Below are 18656 nucleotides of genomic sequence, written 5' to 3' on the forward strand. Positions count from 1 at the left end.
ATCGGTCCACTCCTTCCGGTACCTCCCCCACGAAAGTTCGAAAATGTTCGGAAAATTTGTGCGCACGATAACTCTTGAATGGAGTAACCGATTCCATACTTTGCCCATCGTGGAGCGTGTACCAGACTTAGATCATGTTTGGAAAAGTTCAGTTTAGGACCATCTCTCGAATTGCTTTGATTTTTGCTTTAGCAACTTTATTCACTGCCCTCCATACGACGGTATAAGTTTCATCAGGGGCAAGTCCATACTTCCTGAGAAAATAGCCTGAAAGTTGCAAAAAAAACCCTTATGACACCGTGTGAGGAGGTTGGAGGGCAAAATAAATCTTGAACAGGTCTGCCGATTCGGTCCAAAGTTTGGCCTTAGTAATATTTTGTCCAAACATAGTTTAAGTTCGAAGATAAGCCATATCGGTCCACTCCTTCAGGTACCTCCCCCACAAAAGTTCAAAAATGTTCGGAAAAATTGTGCGTACGATAAACTCTTGAAGAGAGTGGCCGATTTGGACCATACTTTACACATCTTAATATATCTACCAGATATAGATCAGGTTCAAATATGGGACTATATTTGTCCACTCCATCTGGTACCTCCCACACAAAATATCGGATACATGTTCACTTTAAGACCTGCTTTCGAGTCACTTTGATTTTTGTTGAAGCAACTTGCATTCGCTGTTGTAAAAAACCCCTATGGTACCAATTCTTTTTAGTATCTCCTCCGCAAAACTTTTGATCTCTAATCCTAATCAACATTTTTGTAAGTTCAAACGCCCAAAATTCCCTAAATACATGCGTTTTTTGGGAAAAAATTGTTTCAATATACACAGGCTGAGGGTATATCTCTGTCGGCAAAGCCGACTGATACTTTTTTACTTGTTTTTATACCCTACACCACCTTGTGGTAAGGGGTATTATGTCTTTGTGCATTAGTTTGTAACATGCAAAAGGAAACGAGATAGACCCATAGTTTCTTTTAGGGATATACATAGAATCACTTTCTGAGTCGATTTACGCATGTCCGTCTGTCTGTCCGTCTGTCCATGTATTTTTGTAAACAAAGTACATGTCGCATTTATTGTCCGATTCGCATGAAAATTAGGGAAGATAGTTTTTTTTGGCCAAAGGACGAACGCTATTTATTTTGGTAAAAATCGGTTCAGATTTGCATATAGCCCCCATATATATCTTCGCCCGATTTAAGGCATTTGGTGTACGAAACACGCTATATATGTCCGATTTCAATGAAATTTGGAATGTGCGAAGGAATTTAGTCTAGAAATAAGTGTGCCAAATTATATAGAAGTCGGTTCAGATTTGGATATAGCCCCCATATATATTTTCGCCCGATTTTAGGTATGCACGAAACGCGCTATATATGTCCGATTTCAATGAAATTTGGAATGTGCGACGGAATTTAGTCTAGAAATAAGTGTACCAAATTATATAGCAATCGGTTCAAATTTGGCTATAGCTCCTATATATATTCTCGGCCGATTTTAGGTATTTGATGCATGAAACGCGCTATATATGTCCGATTTCAATGAAATTTGGAACGTGCGACGGAATTTAGTCTAGAAATAAGTGTGCCAAATTATATAGAAATCGGTTCAGATTTGGATATAGCCCCCATAAATATTTTCGCCCGATTTAAGGCATTTGGTGCACGAAACACGCTATATATGTCCGATTTCAATGTAATTTGGAATGTGCGACGGAATTTAGTTTAGAAGTAAGTGTGCCTTATTATATAGAAATCGGTTCAAATTTGGATATAGCTCCCATATATATTCCCGGCCGATTTTAGGTATTTGATGCACGAAACCCGTTATATAAGACCGATTTCAATAAAATTTGGAATGTTTGCCGGGATTTGGCCTAGAAATAAGTGTGCCAAATTATATCGAAATCGCTTCAGATTTGGATATAGCTCTCATATATAGTTTAGGCAAATTTGAGGTATTTGATGCATGAAACACGCTATATATGTATGTCCAATTTTGATGAAATTTGGACTATGTGACAGAAGTTGGTCTACAAATAAATGTGAAAAATTATATCGAAATCTGTTCTGATTTGGATTTAGCCCCCATATATATTTTACATATTCACAGGGTATTATATAGTCGGCCCCGCCCGACTTTGATCCTTTCCTTACTGGTTTTTTATTGCCCAATTGATATTCGTTGTTTGTGTTCAGAGCAGTAAGCTTGTGTTCCGGTTATCGTTTATAACGAGTGTACGATGGTACACTTTCAAAGTTGGCGAGATGCTAATGGAGAATTTTGCCATGAATTATTGATTGGCACCCAGTAAAATATCGGATCTTCTAGTTATTAATAATTACATTACATTTAGTTGTTGTAACAGTTCAGCTGGAATCGAGGTTTTTGCCTGAAGAATATATTAACCCACTTCGTATTTAGTGTTCGTTTTTTCGAACAGTAAAATCATCTTTTATTAAAAAATATTTGTTAATGAAAAAGGAAAAATTTAAAACAAGTTTTAAAAAGAATCCCTTTAAAACTGCCCCTCCCCTGTTTTCTCAAGAAGTATAGACTTGCCCCTGAAAAAACTTTTACCGTTGCAATTGAGGCAGCGAATGCTAGTTGCTTCAACCAAAATCAAAGTGATTCGAGAGCAGAACTTAAAGCGAACATTTCCGAAATTTTGTGTGGGAGGTACCCGAAATAGTTGACAAATATAGTCCATATTTGAACCTGATCTATATCTCGTTGATATATTAGGATGTGTAAAGTATGAACGAAATCGGTGATTTCCTTCAAAATTCATCGCGCGAACAATTTGTCCGAACATTTTTGAGCTTTTGTGGGGAGGTACCTGGAGGAGTGGACCGATATGGCTTATCTTCGAACTTATGCTAATATTTTGGACCGAATCGCCAGATCCGTTCGAGAGTTATCTTGCGCTCCAACCACTACACACGGTGTCATAGGGGGTTTTTGTTCCTTTAGGATATTTTCTCAGGAAGTATGGACTTGCCCTTGATGAAACTTGTACCGCCGTATGGGAGGCAGTGAATAGAGGTTCCTACATCAACAACCGACGCGATTCGCTAGCTAGTCCTAAACTGAACTTTTCTGAAATTTTGTGTGGGAGGTACCCGAGGAGTGGGCCGAATGAGTCCATATTGAAACACCATCTAAATCTGATAAAAATTTCACGATGTTCAAAGTATGGACCAAATCCATTACTCCCTTTAAGAGTTATCGTGCACACATTTTCGAACTTTTGTGGGGGAGGTACCGGAAGGAGTTGATCGATATAACCCATCTTCGAAGTTAAACTAAGTTTGGACAAAATATTACGAAAGCCAAATTTTGGACTGAATTGGTTGATCCGTTCGAGAGTTATCGTGCACTCCAGCCAGCCAGGCAGACAGACGGACGGACATTGTTAAACAATTCCAAATTGTCTGAAACATATTTGGGGTCTAAAACCATTATTTCGATGAGGCACATTTTGCCCGTATGAAAGTGTATATACCCTCCTTAGCATAAATGCTGAGAGTATAAAAATTTGTCTCGGGAAGAAATGGGTTAAGAAAATGGGAATATATATTAATTATTTGCGTGCACTTTAGTTGATTTTGACCTTCATGTTCTGCTTCATTTCTGACATAATAAAAATTAAAAAAAAAAATAAGAAGGAAAGGGCAAACGGATATTTGCATATCACTCGCGTGGAAAAAGGTGGTGAGATATGTTACATAGGAGTTCAACCTTTCACAAATGACATCAAGGAAAGTACCCGACGCCAAGATCAATCATTCGCGTACCTTACGATGTAAACAGTTAAACATTTCCGGAAATATCACTCCACCTTGGGGATTGATCCTGAATTCCACATACGACTGGCGTCCACACATATAATTGATTAACCAATGTTTGAAACTTGGCCGTTTTAAACTGACCTCAAACAGCGGGGAGTGTTTGACAGTATCAAAGTTTCTTTGATAGGTCGAGCGCCACCATCACTGATCTATTGCACGACTTGCTCTGGTTGAGCTGATGCTGATGATCAGCAACTCGATATATATTTAGAAAGCTGGGGAAATCGGTATGTAGGATTCAACTTTGTCTCAGCACGAACCAAAAAAATCAGAAAGCAGGAATTCCGGGATATGTTGCTCCCATCATAGAAAAATGATACAAATAAAAACATATGTTTTTACAGTAGGGCGACCCAACAAAAAAAAAAAAAAAACATTTTTTGGAACTCCTACGAAATCGCTCTACCGGTCACATTTATTTACCAATCGTTAAAAAAATTTTACCAGTTCATTGATGTGGCTAAAAACGAATCCTACAGAATTTTGTGAAATCCCACGGCAGCGGGTTCTTTCGTACCGGATTGACCCGAAACCATAGTGTTTCTGCCAGCGGGTGCCAACCCAGCATCAAACCTGTGCTTCACATATGTATGTGTCTATGCTGCTACAACAACAACAACATTTTGTACATAATAGCGCCCAAATTACATATTTTCCACGGTACGTCGTTCGTTCTCTATTCGTTGTTCGACCCATAACAACGAATAAATTACTTATTTCCCCACACAAAATTCTATGAACGAACGACGATTTTGCTACGTTGCACAGTGCGAAATTTGGGAAGTTTAGTGGAACTTTAAGTGATTTTCAAAGAAATGAAATTAATTAAACTTTTATTGAATTCGTTAGCTAAGTACTCCACTGCAAATGGTCTATACTCAGTTTGCCGATTTACTCCACGAAACGACTAAAAAATGCAATTAAAGTTGCATTTTTGTTTAATATATATTTTTTTTGTAAGAAATGTATTTTTGATTCATTAAAAATGGAGTAGCGCGGACAAATGGTAAGTCAGTATGCCATGATTTATTTTTCTTAATATTTTACAAAATAATTATGATATTTTACTCTTTAAAAAATGCAAAAAACACTTATTGTTTACGTGAAATTTTAGTCGGAAAGAAGTGATTTTTTGACGTTTTCAAAATTGTAATTTTTTATTTTCCGTGGTCATTTCAAAAGTGAATTACGTACATTCACGTGTTATGATATATATAATCTGAAAGATTGGATTCTCCTCTGTTCGCAGAGCTAAAAAACTGGTGCGGTATCGCGCGGTCTTTGGAGATATTCAAGATATTCTAAAAAGACTTCGGGAATTTCATTCAGTTGCATTTTCCAAAAGTGGAAGGTAATCGCGACAATGAACGCCATTGTTGACTGTGTTTTGAAGAAATGGACTCACTAATTCTAACAGTGATAATTTCTGTAAAATTAAGAAACCTATCGCAATTTTTCATAGTTTTGTCCTCTAAATGTGGGTGATTTACATATAGTGCAACATATTTAGATGCTGCGGTGCAAATACCAAAATACGTTAAAAATTGTAAAGCAGTGCAGACATTAACTTGATCTGAAAGACATTATTAACACAATTAATGGTACAGACCTGCTGAATGGACCAATAAACATTATAGATACAAATGAAAACAAAAAATATTGACATTTTACTCCTTAATAGATGTGTAGGGTTGTGGGGCTTCACCCAGAAGTGGACCTATGTTGACAGCTTTTGTGTGAGGAGGTTTTTTATTCGCTAACATCTTAAAATTTACATTTGCATCAAAATCGGCTGCAATTTTTGTCTTTAACCTTTAAAATACCCAATATGAGGGAACCCGGCATGTGGGGCTATTCCAAAACACGAACCTATATTGAAAATATTTTGTACAAAAGTTTTCTATCCGCTGAAAACTCTATATACCAATTTGCATCAAAATCGATTGAAAAATGAATGTAAAACGTAAAAACGGCAGCCATCGTTACATGACCGCTAAAGGAAACCGCGGGTCTATGTGGCCCAATTTGAGTCCCACGCTGTCCACTAATATAAGAAACATTTGTGAAAAATTTTAGGAATCTACACCTTTTCCTTTAAAAGTTATTAGTAAAGTTCCTCTAAAGTGCTCATATTTCGCACTGTGCGTTGTTCGATTATGCCTTGTTCAGACTGACGGTAATTCGCTCTCTATTCGTTGTTCGACCCCAAATTACGATACAATTACTTCATTTCCCATACAAAATTTTGAGAACGAACAACGATTTTTGTACATTGTTCAATTTAAATTACTCTCAGAACGACGATAAAATGTGTCCCATCTCTAACAAATGAGAGAATTTATCAAAATAAATTAATTATGACAGGAAAAATAAAAAATTAAAAATGTATTAAAAATCCAAACCTTTTTAGAAAAACTGCAAAATATGAATGAAAAGTAAACGGCTTAACGACTAGTATACATTCAAATCATAGCAAATTTTGTCTTCTCTTTCACTGCAGTTACATTTCTTGTCCATCGTTTCAAATTCGCGTACAAATTTAGAAACAAAAATCAAATGCATGCCGGAAAGTCTGTATACCAAAAAGTTATTTTGGAAGGTCTCTCTCTCGTTAATTTTTAAAATAGAAAAAATTGAAAATATGCTGAAAACAACAAAAATGTTGAGAAAAAATAGAAAACATGAATGAAAATAATATAATTTAATATTGAATAGATATCTGGAAGAAGGACAAATATTTTTTCAGCTCATATAAATTAATTTTACTCGTCTTTTGGCTGAAACATTCTTTAAAATCAGTAAACAAAAACTATGAAAATATGAATCATGTTGCTATGAATTGTGTACCATGTCGTATGAACGTGTTAATTCGTGTACGTAATTATGAGAACGAACGACGTGATTCAAATGCTGGTATGAACATGGCATTAGAAATACTCTCTGAACGACGAATAAGTACATATGTATGTCCCATCCCTAACCCAACCTTTACACATGCCAGTGACAGTTCGAAAAATTCAATACATACACAATATTTTACTACCACAATTACATTTTTTGAATTGTCGACTCCACTGGCACTAGATTTTTCATGCCAGCAAAATTTTGAGCTGTCTGCCAATGATATGTCGAAAATGAAAAAAAGAGTTGCCGAGACTATTTTTTAATCCATGCACATTTTTGTTTCTTTTAAGAATGCAAAGATTTAATGCATATTTTCATAAAGATTAGGAAACACAAATAATACGTCTTGGAAGCTGCAATATATTAGTGGTTTGTAAAGACATAATTTTGATGTTTTTCATGCAAATATAGGTTGATATATAATTTCCCCTCTGGGATTATACAATATTGAAAAGGCGGCAATACCAGATTCCTTATGTTTATGATTGAAAACAATCTTTTTAAAACGAAATAAAATAAAAATAGTAAAATATGTTGTGAATTGTGTTTTAAATCTGAAATATAATGCAATTTTGTGTGTTATATGCGGCTTAAAATAATTTTGGAATTGAACTTGCACTGGCATGTGTAAACACACAAGAAAACTGTATGCCAGTCGAACACTTTTTCGGAATTTTCGAGTATAATACATGTACTCAATTGGCACCAATTTACTGGCATGTGTAACGGAAGTGTAACAAATGAAAGAATTTATCGAAAAAATTAATTATGGCATGTCTAAATTCAAAATTGAAAAATTTTTTGAAAACACAAAAATTTTTAGAAAAAATGAAAAAGATGAATGAATATTAATGATCGACCAGCAGTTTTGTTGCAAGCGATTGCAGCAGTGACCATGTCCCGGAAGCGGTGATTGGTAACTCCTCTGAATCCTTACCATCCAGTTTTTCGATTGTTCGAAAAAGTATCGAGGTCAGAGGTTATTAAGTCGGGTGGTCTGTTTAAGGAGACGATGATCGGAAGATGGACAAGTCATTTATCAGACCGGTTGACTGAATAGTGATGTCTGGCGAGCTGTGGCAACCTCCTCTTATCAATTTGCTCGTCAGCTCTGTACTCCTTTTGTTATTGCATAAGATGCCAAAGCTCATGGTGAGCATTAAAGTCTCTTAGCAACGGAGGGTTATCAACCACCAACAGCGATCTATATAAAGCAAGGCACAGCTATTCATAGGCGGTATGTACATGTTCACCAACTCTACTTCGGTAGTCCCACACTTTACTGCTACCCCATACATTCCATGTATGGCTCACTCGAGTTAAGCTCAATCAAGATAGGTCTGTACTGGAGAGACTGGTGTACAAGAAGGGCAAGTCCTCCTCGTCCGCTTCTTGTACGATCCTTCCGCGAAAGTTGTAATCATGGTTGCAAACTGCAGGTGACGGTGAGCTTTGACTGATGTATTTCTTGGGCGTTAGATGCTGCATTTGCTCGAGTGAAGCAAACAGCAACATAACTCCTATGCACAGTGGCCAATTTTCCGAAAAACCTGGCCAAAAAATGGGAAAAAATTATAAATTTGCACTAACTAGTTTAAGATTTTTTTCGTAAAATTAGCCACTGTGCCATGGCAGTAATCCTCGAGGCCACTACGACCTGACCAGCCATGCACCCATGCATCCATTCTCTACATTGAAGTTGATTTATGGTGGATGCGGATCCAGTAAGCGGAACAGATCCATGACCAGGGGTTTTTCTATATCCCGGCACGGATCAAAAGAGTTTGGAGATGGCATTGCGGGATATATGGTGAAAAAGAAAACTAACACAAACATATAATTGTCGAAGCGACTGTCCTTGATCGAAGATTTCTCTGAGTGAAATTTGGTACCAAGTCTTCCTTGTGGGTAAAAAACTTTCCCCCAGGAATTTGTCAGCATAGGTACACGCCTTCATTTAGCCCCCATATAACGGTACCTCCCGATTTTCGGTATTTTGAAGGTTGTGGCCTCAATATTCCTCAGAAATGTCTGAAATTGGGTATTTAGTCTTCGTTGGGGGTATAAAACTCTCTCCCGGAAACTTGTCGATACAGGTCCACGCCTTTGTATAGCCCCCATAGAACGGTATCTCCCTATTTCCGGTATTTTGAAGGTTTTGGCTTCATTATTCCACCGAAATTGCTGAAATTTGATATTTCGTCTTCATTTGAGGTATTAAACGTTCCATATGAAAGTTGTCGATATACGTCCATGCCTTAGTATGGCCCCCTCGCTATATCCGGTATTTTGAAGGCTGTGTCCTCAAAATTCCACCGAAATGGCTGAAATTTGGTATTTGGTCTTCATTTGGGGTGTTAAAAGTTCCATATGAAATTTTTCGGTATAGATCCACGCCTTCATATAGCCCCCATAGGACGGTATCTCCCGATTTTCGGTATTTTCAAGGTTGTGGCCACAGCAACCACCGAAATGGTTGACATTTGGTATTTAGTCTTTGCTGGAGGTAAACGCCTTTCTGATTGAAATCCGTCCGTATAAGTCCACATTTCGATATAACCCCCATAGAACGGTACCTCCCGATTTTCGTAATTCTGATGGTTGTTACGTCAATATCCCTTTGAAAGACTGAAATTTTCTAAGCACTTTCCGCCAGAAATTTGTAGGTATGGATCGTTGTTTTGATATGGATCGGTACCTCCCGAATTTCGGTATTTTGAAGGTTAGCCACATTGTTATAGTGAACTTGCTGAAATTTGGTATTTAGTCTTCTTCATAAACGGAAGGAAACTAATTGTTCCATTTGGCTTCAATACAACTCGTGGTGGAGGGTATAACAAGTTCGGCCTGGCCGAACTTAACGCCGTTCTTACTTGTTTTTCACTGACAAAGGAAATATCCGGAGAACTTGAATATTTGACAGTAATGCTTTTAGAAAAGTCTATCTGGTTTGCAATAAGAACAGCAGGTGGATCATGCTTGGCTGATAACTGGTCACAATGCTGTTATCGGGCCGAATGTAGACACTGACGATTACAATTTCAGCATATCCAGTATTAACGGATGTTAGAGTATATCTGACGTCCCGCTGGATGATAAATGCGAGACCCTCACCATGGTCTCTATCTCGATGTGTTTCGATGCTCTTGCAATTCCCAAAACAAATTATTTGGGATGTTGTAATTGAAACCAACTGTGAAATCTTCAGTAAAACCAAATTTGGATATCTCCACTGGGATGAATTACATGGACGAGCCCTGAAATACATACATACATACATTTGTTCCCACAACATCCCCGAAACGACAAGTGAGATTTCTCTCACGCTGATTTATATTGACTCAATGATATGTGACCTACTTTTCATCGCCAAGTCCGAACGGCTTGTCTTGTGACACAACTTATGGAGAAGTTTTTATTGGCTTAAATACTCTGTAAAAGTGAGCCAACATTGCTCTGAGGGGATTTGCCACCACCCAAAATGTTGATGTTCTGGTCAGGGATTGAACCGCAGACCTTCTCAAAGCTTATTACTGCACCACTGAGTTAAGAAATATTAAAGCCCTGAAATATTTAACTGTTATTTCAAATCAATATACTGAGAAGTTGTTTGCCACTGGTAAAAACTGTGATGTTGTCTGACCTAAGAATTAAACTTTGACACTCGACAATAACGTAGTCAAACTTTTATATAAAACTCGGCAATTTCGCTGGTTTAGACATGCTCGAATAAATGAGGTTGCTACACACTAAAAGTAATTTCAACCTGCTGAAGTCTAACCCAAAAGATTAAGGGCAAAACTTCACTCGGTTGCTTTGCTAAGTTGTTTGCATTGAGATCGGCTGCAAGAGCAAACATTTTGTTTTAGTCATCTAAGTAAGTATTCCATATTCGGTGTCTCACATTTAACGTTGGTCCCGTTATATAGTACACAAATGTCAAATGTATTGAGAACGGAGATACTTACATTAAGAAATTGACATACATATGCATGTACATATATTAAGATTAGAACGAAGAATTAGCCTGCTATCGATTGAAATGATGGCTTAATTGTCTTACTAACTGGTGGACAGGACAAAATCCCCATGCCAAAGAGAATTCAATAATTTAAGCTAACAAATTGACATGTTTTTTTCGGATAATGCATCACCACACCCACTAACAAATTAACAGAAACACATACAACGACACAAAAACGATTTACACATCACCAGGGGATTTAGTTGTGAACAGCAGTTTTCTGCTTTTGTTTTTGTGCTATTTTCGGTTGTCATTAGACGATGAAACAAAATATCAAGGAATCAACGAAAATTATATCTAACTAAAAATATTGAAGGTTCCACTACAGTGGTAGGTGGAACTTTGTTTTTATCCCCCACACCCGCACTTCATTCCATACAAAAGTTGATAATTACTACGAATGTCTGTCAGGACATTACTCAGCGAGTATTTCAACATTAGAGAGGGACAAGTAAATTTGCTAACCCCAGCAGAAATATACACTACAAAAGCCAAAGTGTATTTAAACAGTATGCTGGAGTCAATGAGGAGGGGAGTTGGAGCAGGACGGACGATCGTGTATAATGTGAATGGTCCAGTCAAGCGTCACCAAAGCACCAATGCCAACATAAAACCAACAAGTAAAACAAATTGAAATGAAGCGAAAAACTAAAAGTTGTAAATGTGAATGAATATGGAAAAACCAAAACAAAAACTAGCTGAAGAGAAAAATAAAAACTTGAATGTATGTGTGGAAGTACTTAGTCAACACACAAATCCCAAGTGACATGTTAACAGAGGGTTGGATGATGTTTGCAAAATAATACCGATTACCATTGGTACTTTGAAGCTGAAGCATAGATAGAGATAGACAGGCCAAGGACCAAAACGAGAAAATGCCATGAAACCAAACCAATGCAGACAGACCACAATGCCGCCTTTGGTTAGTCTGTCAGTTTGCTCGGTTGCCTTTCGTATGACACCCAAAAAGTCAACGCATGTTGGTGTTTGTAAACTTGTTTTTGGCAATTGCGTTAGTTTTAAGGCCCAAAAAGTTGGATAATTTTCTGTTTTTGTATGAGTGTGTTTGTGTGTGTTGGGATTACGAAGAGAAAGCAAAAATCACTATCTAACTTGGCTAATTTATTTATTACCACCAAACAGAAGTTACATGGACAAAAACTACAAATTAACTAGAAAAACAAATAAACCCAACCAACAGTCAACCGAATGAAAGCAGAAGAAAAACACAAACAAAAACATTGAATAAAATATTCAATGCGAACACTAACTCGCATTTTAGATCACTGATTTTTTAGATTTGTCCCTGTAATCAACAGGGCCACTAGCAACATATTGGTGTTTTTGAGGGAAAACCGGGCCTTACTGAAACTTTCTATACGGGTGGCATTTAACGATTAAAAAGAAAAAAAATGTTGAGAAACCATGAGGCAAATTGACGTCTACACATTTTGAGAAGGTAAAGGGGCTTGATTAGAACAGGGACACTCCATCACCACCAACAAATTTAAATTCGTCAAATATTTGTTGCATATTTTGCTATCATGAGATCACATTTCATCCAATGGACGCTCCCGAAATTATTTTTTTGGAAACGTTGTTGATCAAAATTTGAATAAGGCGCTAAGCTTTAAAGACACCGTGGACTGCCAATTATTTCTGAGGAAACATGCGATACTCTGTGAATCCAATGCAACACATTATTAAGGAAAATGTGTGTCTTGAATCGGCCGGTGATGTTACTGGATAGCTATTCCAAGATGTGGACCTATGCCAATACATTTTTGCGTACAAATCAGGGAATTTGATTGATTTGTAGATGTCCGGGAGCCTATGATCCAGGGATCTAAGGACCAATCAACGCCGTCTTCACGAATAAAATCCATAATCTAATATATAAAAGACAATGTGTGTATGTTCCGTATAGACTCAAAAACTGCTGAACCGATTTTCTTGAAAATTTCAGAGAATGTACAGGAAACACCTGTGGTGAAAATAGGCTATATATTTTTTTGGAATTTCGGATGTGGCGTGTTACCTCCATGCCCTACTTTTTACATATCCAAAACTACTGAACCGATTTTCCTGAAAATTTCAGAGAATGTACAGGAAGTACCCGTGGCGAAAATAGACTATGCATTTTTTTTTAATTTCGGTGGGAGCGGGGTACCTCCCCCAGGCCTTCTTTATATAAACCCCATTTTAACATGGCCACTTTTTAGAGAATTTACAGGGAGGACCCGTGATTAAAATAGGCTATAATCTTTTTTTTTTAATTTCGGAGGGGCGGGGTGCCTCCTCTATATCTCATTTAATAAAAAACGCTATTTGAGCTAAACTGAAATTAACGATTGAATTAATTCTTCCGAACTATTACCCTCTGAACCACCGCGTTCCGAACCAACCTGCTGCGGACTTGCACCCTCCGAACCACCTCGCTCCAAACTTCCACCCTCCGAACCACCACGCCCCGAACTTCCACCTTCCGATCTACCCCGCTCCGAACAGCATTGCTCCGAACTTCCACCCTGCGATTCACTCTGCTTCGAACTTCCATCCTCCGAACCACCCTGCTGCGGACTTCCCCCCTCCGATTCACCATGGTTCGAACTTCTACCTTCCGAACAACTCTGCTCCAAACCACCCTGCTCCGAAGTTCCACCCTCCGAATCACCCTGCTCCGCGGAGTACCTCCCCAATGCCGTATTTTTTAAAAACTCTATTTTGAGAAAGTTAATTTGCGAGGCCATTGTCGTTGTGCCTCCGACCCTAGGGACTCATTTTGGGACCTTAAAACCCGCCCAAAAATGTTAAAACTTCTGAGCCGATTTTCCTACAAATTTCAGGGAATGTACCGCGATAATCCTGGTGAAAATAGGCTGCTTATATGTCCCCTGGTGCCTGGTGAAAATAAACTATTTATCTTGTGGAAATTCGGCAAAGCGGGGTTTGAAAATTAATTCGATAGACAATGGTGGCCGACCACGCCCACTTTTTAAATATGTTATATCTTCAAAACTTCTAAATCGGTTTCCATGTAATTTTCAGATGATGTACAGGGATGGCCCTTGGATTCCTAAAGGCTATAAATTTTGTTAAATTTCGGAGGTGCGGGTTATACCCTGCGTCCTATTTTTTAAATACGCTATATATGTAAAGTTTGCAAACCATAAGACCCGACCACTCCAACTTTCTTAAATATGTTACAAATTAATGTAAATACCAGGTGGTATGCGTAGCGAAGCTTTGGTCTTATTGGAAAGCAAGTACTTAAGTTAGAAGGCAACATATCGATAGCTATAGCTTCATCATATATATAAGATATACATACATTATAAGAAGGTGGATGGAGAACACAGCTGTCCTTAAGTTGCCACTGGACATTCATGTGAATGAAGGGCTCATATGCAATATTAAATATAAGATATCACCTGGAACGAATTTACGATGGCACATAGTAATTTAAGAAGCAATTAACCTTTAGATTTCAGACAAACACTTCCAATTATACTATTTCAGCAGATGCATTTATTCATGCCTCAAGTCATCAGCTTTTTGGCGGTATGTTAAAATTGCATATCGACAGAAACAAATCTGAAGATTTTTTATTTATAGTCACTTGCAGATCCCGACTATTTAACGATGCAAGAAAACTACAATTGCTGACTTAAGGTAACATAAAACTGTTTCAGGGGCCTGCAACGTGGACCGGGTCCGCTAGTAGTTTATATATTACAATTTCACCACTTGGTAGTGATTTTTGGAATTTTCTTGTTAATCCACACATCTAGAATGAAACAAATAAGAACGGCCCTCCACCACGACCTGTAACTCCCACTGACATTTAATGTGTTTAATGTGTTAAAATTTGCTATGTACCAAACTATAACACATTCCGCCGTAGCCGGTCCCACGCCCGGTTCAGAAAGAATGAGGAAACGAATAGATGGATGCATTTACAAGGGAGTAAGAGGACGCAAACGAACAAGGCTCACCCCTTATTACGCCTCAAAATCCAATAAAGGTTGTGCTCTGGGACAATAACTCATGGAAAAACTCGATAACTCCTGAAATTTCTTGGGAGTTATGTTCGCTACGTTTTCGCAGAAATAAATCCACAAAAATTGCGGACATAACGCACAAAATATTTCGAAGAAATCTTTGCAAAGACAAAGTAAATGTGGTTCGCGTAGCCGGATTTAGTATCTCTCAGGGACGTATGCAAGTGGGAAGGGGCCCTGGGACAAATGAAGAAAAAATAATTCTTCTGCTTAAAAAAAACTAAACTAAACTAAAATTTGCAATATGTAGCATACCCACTTGATTTTTTTCCTATCGTCAACAATCGTAAGAGGAAATAATTATGTGTATAACACTGTGCAACACTAACCATATTCTGACACCGCAGCATGATAAAAGACCAAGAACAAGGTGACACGTGTCTCGCCGTTTTTCGTATCTCATCATCTTTCACGGTTATAGGCCTCCAAAAGTGTGAGGCTTCGATGTAAAAATGGTCATTTAGCCAGGGCTATATTGAATATTTTCAAAAGTGTTTTGCTATTTTTACCATTAAGAACCGTTCATAGACATTTCGTATGTTTCAGAAAGTTGTTTATTGATGCTTTTGCCACACTATTGTGGTTGATTGTTTTCTTTAATTTCGATCGAAGCCGAGAAAAGAGGATAAAATCGCAATTGTTTTGCTATTTTGACCATTAAGATCCGTTCTTGCTGAGTTCCTATATTCTAGAAAGATGTTTATTGAGATCTGAGGTACATTTATGTATACATATATGTATGTATGGTTGTCTGTTTCAAATTTCATCGGTTTAATAGCTGTATAACAAAACTTGAAAAACAATTTTAAAAGAAATTGGACCATGGCGATTTTGACCTTACAGATGAAGTATATTGATCACATGTGTTCACAATTTTTGTTCTTTAAGACAAAATCTACAACTTTGCCTCTGAGATTAATTCAAATTTCCTAACGGTTTGGACGATATAGTCCTGACTAAATGACCCTTTTTACATCAAAGCCTCAAACCTTTGATAGGGATAGGGAAAAACGGCGAGACACGTGTCTTCTCATTTTTGGTGTTCCATCACACTGTGGAGTCAGAATATGGTTAATAAAACATGACTCAAAAAATTACACACAGTGTAATTGTACCCTCCGCCTTAAGGCTTAAGAGGTTATATTCACATTGATACGATGGAAATGCGCCTCATCAAAATATTGCTTCAAAACTCCATATGTTTTTGAGAAATCCGTTTAATACATTCGGAGTCATTTCGCCCAGTCGATCCGTCTGCCTCTCAGCAAAATAACTCTAGAACAGCAGTTCGAGGATCCTTTAGAATTTTGACCAAAGGTACGCCTTGAGGTCTTGTTTACAGCGATACTCTGTATGCGCTGCCTTACATAATGGTTCAAAAGTTTTAAATCCTACGGTGATCAACTAAAATGGCTGGCGGGAGCGAGTACCTTCTCCGGAAATGTCGCTTTAATCCAAATTATATTTATTATCAACTCGTAGGCATTTATTCGTAACGTCAAAATCGTCAAAAAGTTCATACGTAACAAGTAAAAAGTAACAGTCACATACGCCGACAGAGATACACCCTCAGTCTGTGTGAATTGAAACTTTCATCTGTGGACAAATCGAATGTATTTAGGGTTTTTTTTTTTTCAAAATTGTGTGGCCCTTTTTGGACATTTGAACTTGCCGACAAAAATGTGGATTAGGATTGGGAATGGATCGACATAGTCCATTATGGAAGAGGATATTTTGGGAGTCATAACTTTTCGATAGATACCGTGCCCATTAGTCATTTCAGTATGTCATCGTACAACTTTTAGACCAGTACGCCATGACGCATGAACTTGTTCACGGAAAACATAATGTCGCTGTCAACAGGACCACAATGAGCAGCTTCGGTATACATTTTTAAAGGATCTTCGAACAGACCCTAAACTACTCTTAGACACAAAATTAAACTTTTGTGGGGGAAGTACCCTAAGGAGAAGACCGTTATGGACCACTTTAGAAAATAAACTAAATTTGGACAAAAAACTAGGAGATCCAAAGTTTGGAACCGTTCAAGAGATATCGTGCATACCATTTTAGTGGCAGATTTTAAAATTTGGAGCTAAATCCGGAAGTTGTGGACCGGAAACTTAGTTTGGACACAACCTGAAGGTCAAATTTTTGGACCAAATCGGTTCGAGAGCTATCGTGCTCTCCAGCCGCTACATATGTTGCCATAGGAATTTTTTTCACCTTTCGGGCTGTTTTCTCAATAAATACGGACTTGCTTCAAGTTGCTTCAACAAAAATCAAAGTGATTCGAGAGCAGGCCTTAAAGTGAACTCATCCGAAATTTTGTGTAGGAGCTTCCCGAAGGAGTGAATAAATATAGTCCATATTATAACCTGATTTATATGGGGTATATATATTAGGATTTGTAAAGTATGGACCTAATCGGTCACTCGCTTCAAGAGTTATCGTTCGCACAATTTGTCCGAAGATTTTTGAACTTTTGTGGGGGAGGTACTTGAAGGAGTTTACCGATATGGGTTATCTTCGAATTCAAACAAAGTTTGGACAAAATATTGCGAAGGTCCAATTTTGGGGACCGAATCCGCAGATCCCGTCATGAGTCCATTTCGGCGTATGAAGGGTGAACCTCGATATTGCCATATTTCGAAAAAAAAAAAAGATTTTGTGGTATTCACCATTAAAATTTCAACAAGATATGAGAAGTGCGTCGCTATTAAAACAATAACGCGATATATGAGAAATGTATGAAATTTTGTGAGGGAGGTATCCGAATGACCTAAGTTTGGAAAAAAATTTTGTTCGACTTACTCAATTGTTTAATATAAACATTCCACCATTCAAGCAAGAGCTACAACTTTGCCTCCAAGAACAAATTAAAATTCTTCGCGGTTTAGAATATATGCGCCTGCCAAAATGCTCACTTTTGACTTATTTTTTCAAGGATATTTTTGATGTCCTTTTTATCCTGGAATGCAATAATTTATAATTATTATATAATTAATATGACACCAATACCAGCATAGTGCGACGACTACAAGTATTTAAAATATTTTTTTGAAAAATGTTGACCTTTGAAATTTGTTTGACCTCTAAAAGGTCAAAACGATGAGAAAACGAAAAATTAAAAATGCCATTTTACTCCATTTTTCCTATATTTTCAAACGTATATAGTCCGGTTCAAGTGTAATTTTGGGTGTCGGACAGTGTAGTCAGGCAGCGGAATTTTATGCAACCCCTATTTTTAGTCCGATTCATGTCAAATTTTGGGGCTGGGCATATTTTTGGCTTCTGATTAAACTGCTATCGAAACATATGACATATGCAAAATTATACAAAATGCATAAATTATTGCATATGCAAAATTTATTAATATTTCAATAAAAGGTACAAAAATGTTTGTATGCACAATATTTCTGTTTAAAATTCTTTTCAGATAAGTCAATAAAATAGAGAAATGTATAACCACAGCCTCAACCTTCAAAATATCGAAAATCGTGAGGTATCGTTCTATGGCGGCTATATGAAGGCCTGAACCTAAACGGACAAATTAAAGGTGGAAAGTTTTTTACCCCCAAGGAAGACTTGATACCAAATGTTAGCCATTTTGGCGGGAGGTACCGTACTATGGGGCTATATGAAGACGTGGACGACAAATTTCAGGTGGAAAGTTTTATACCCCCAAGGAAGACTTAATGCCAAATTTCATCCATTTCGGAAGGATATTGAGGCCACAACCTTCTAAATACCAGAAAACCGGAGGTACCGTTCTATGAGGGCTATATGAAGACGTGGAGCTATACCGACAA

Source organism: Musca autumnalis, unplaced genomic scaffold (assembly GCF_047663935.1).
Source record: "Musca autumnalis isolate F117 unplaced genomic scaffold, ASM4766393v1 scaffold_1, whole genome shotgun sequence".
NCBI lineage: Eukaryota > Metazoa > Arthropoda > Insecta > Diptera > Muscidae > Musca > Musca autumnalis.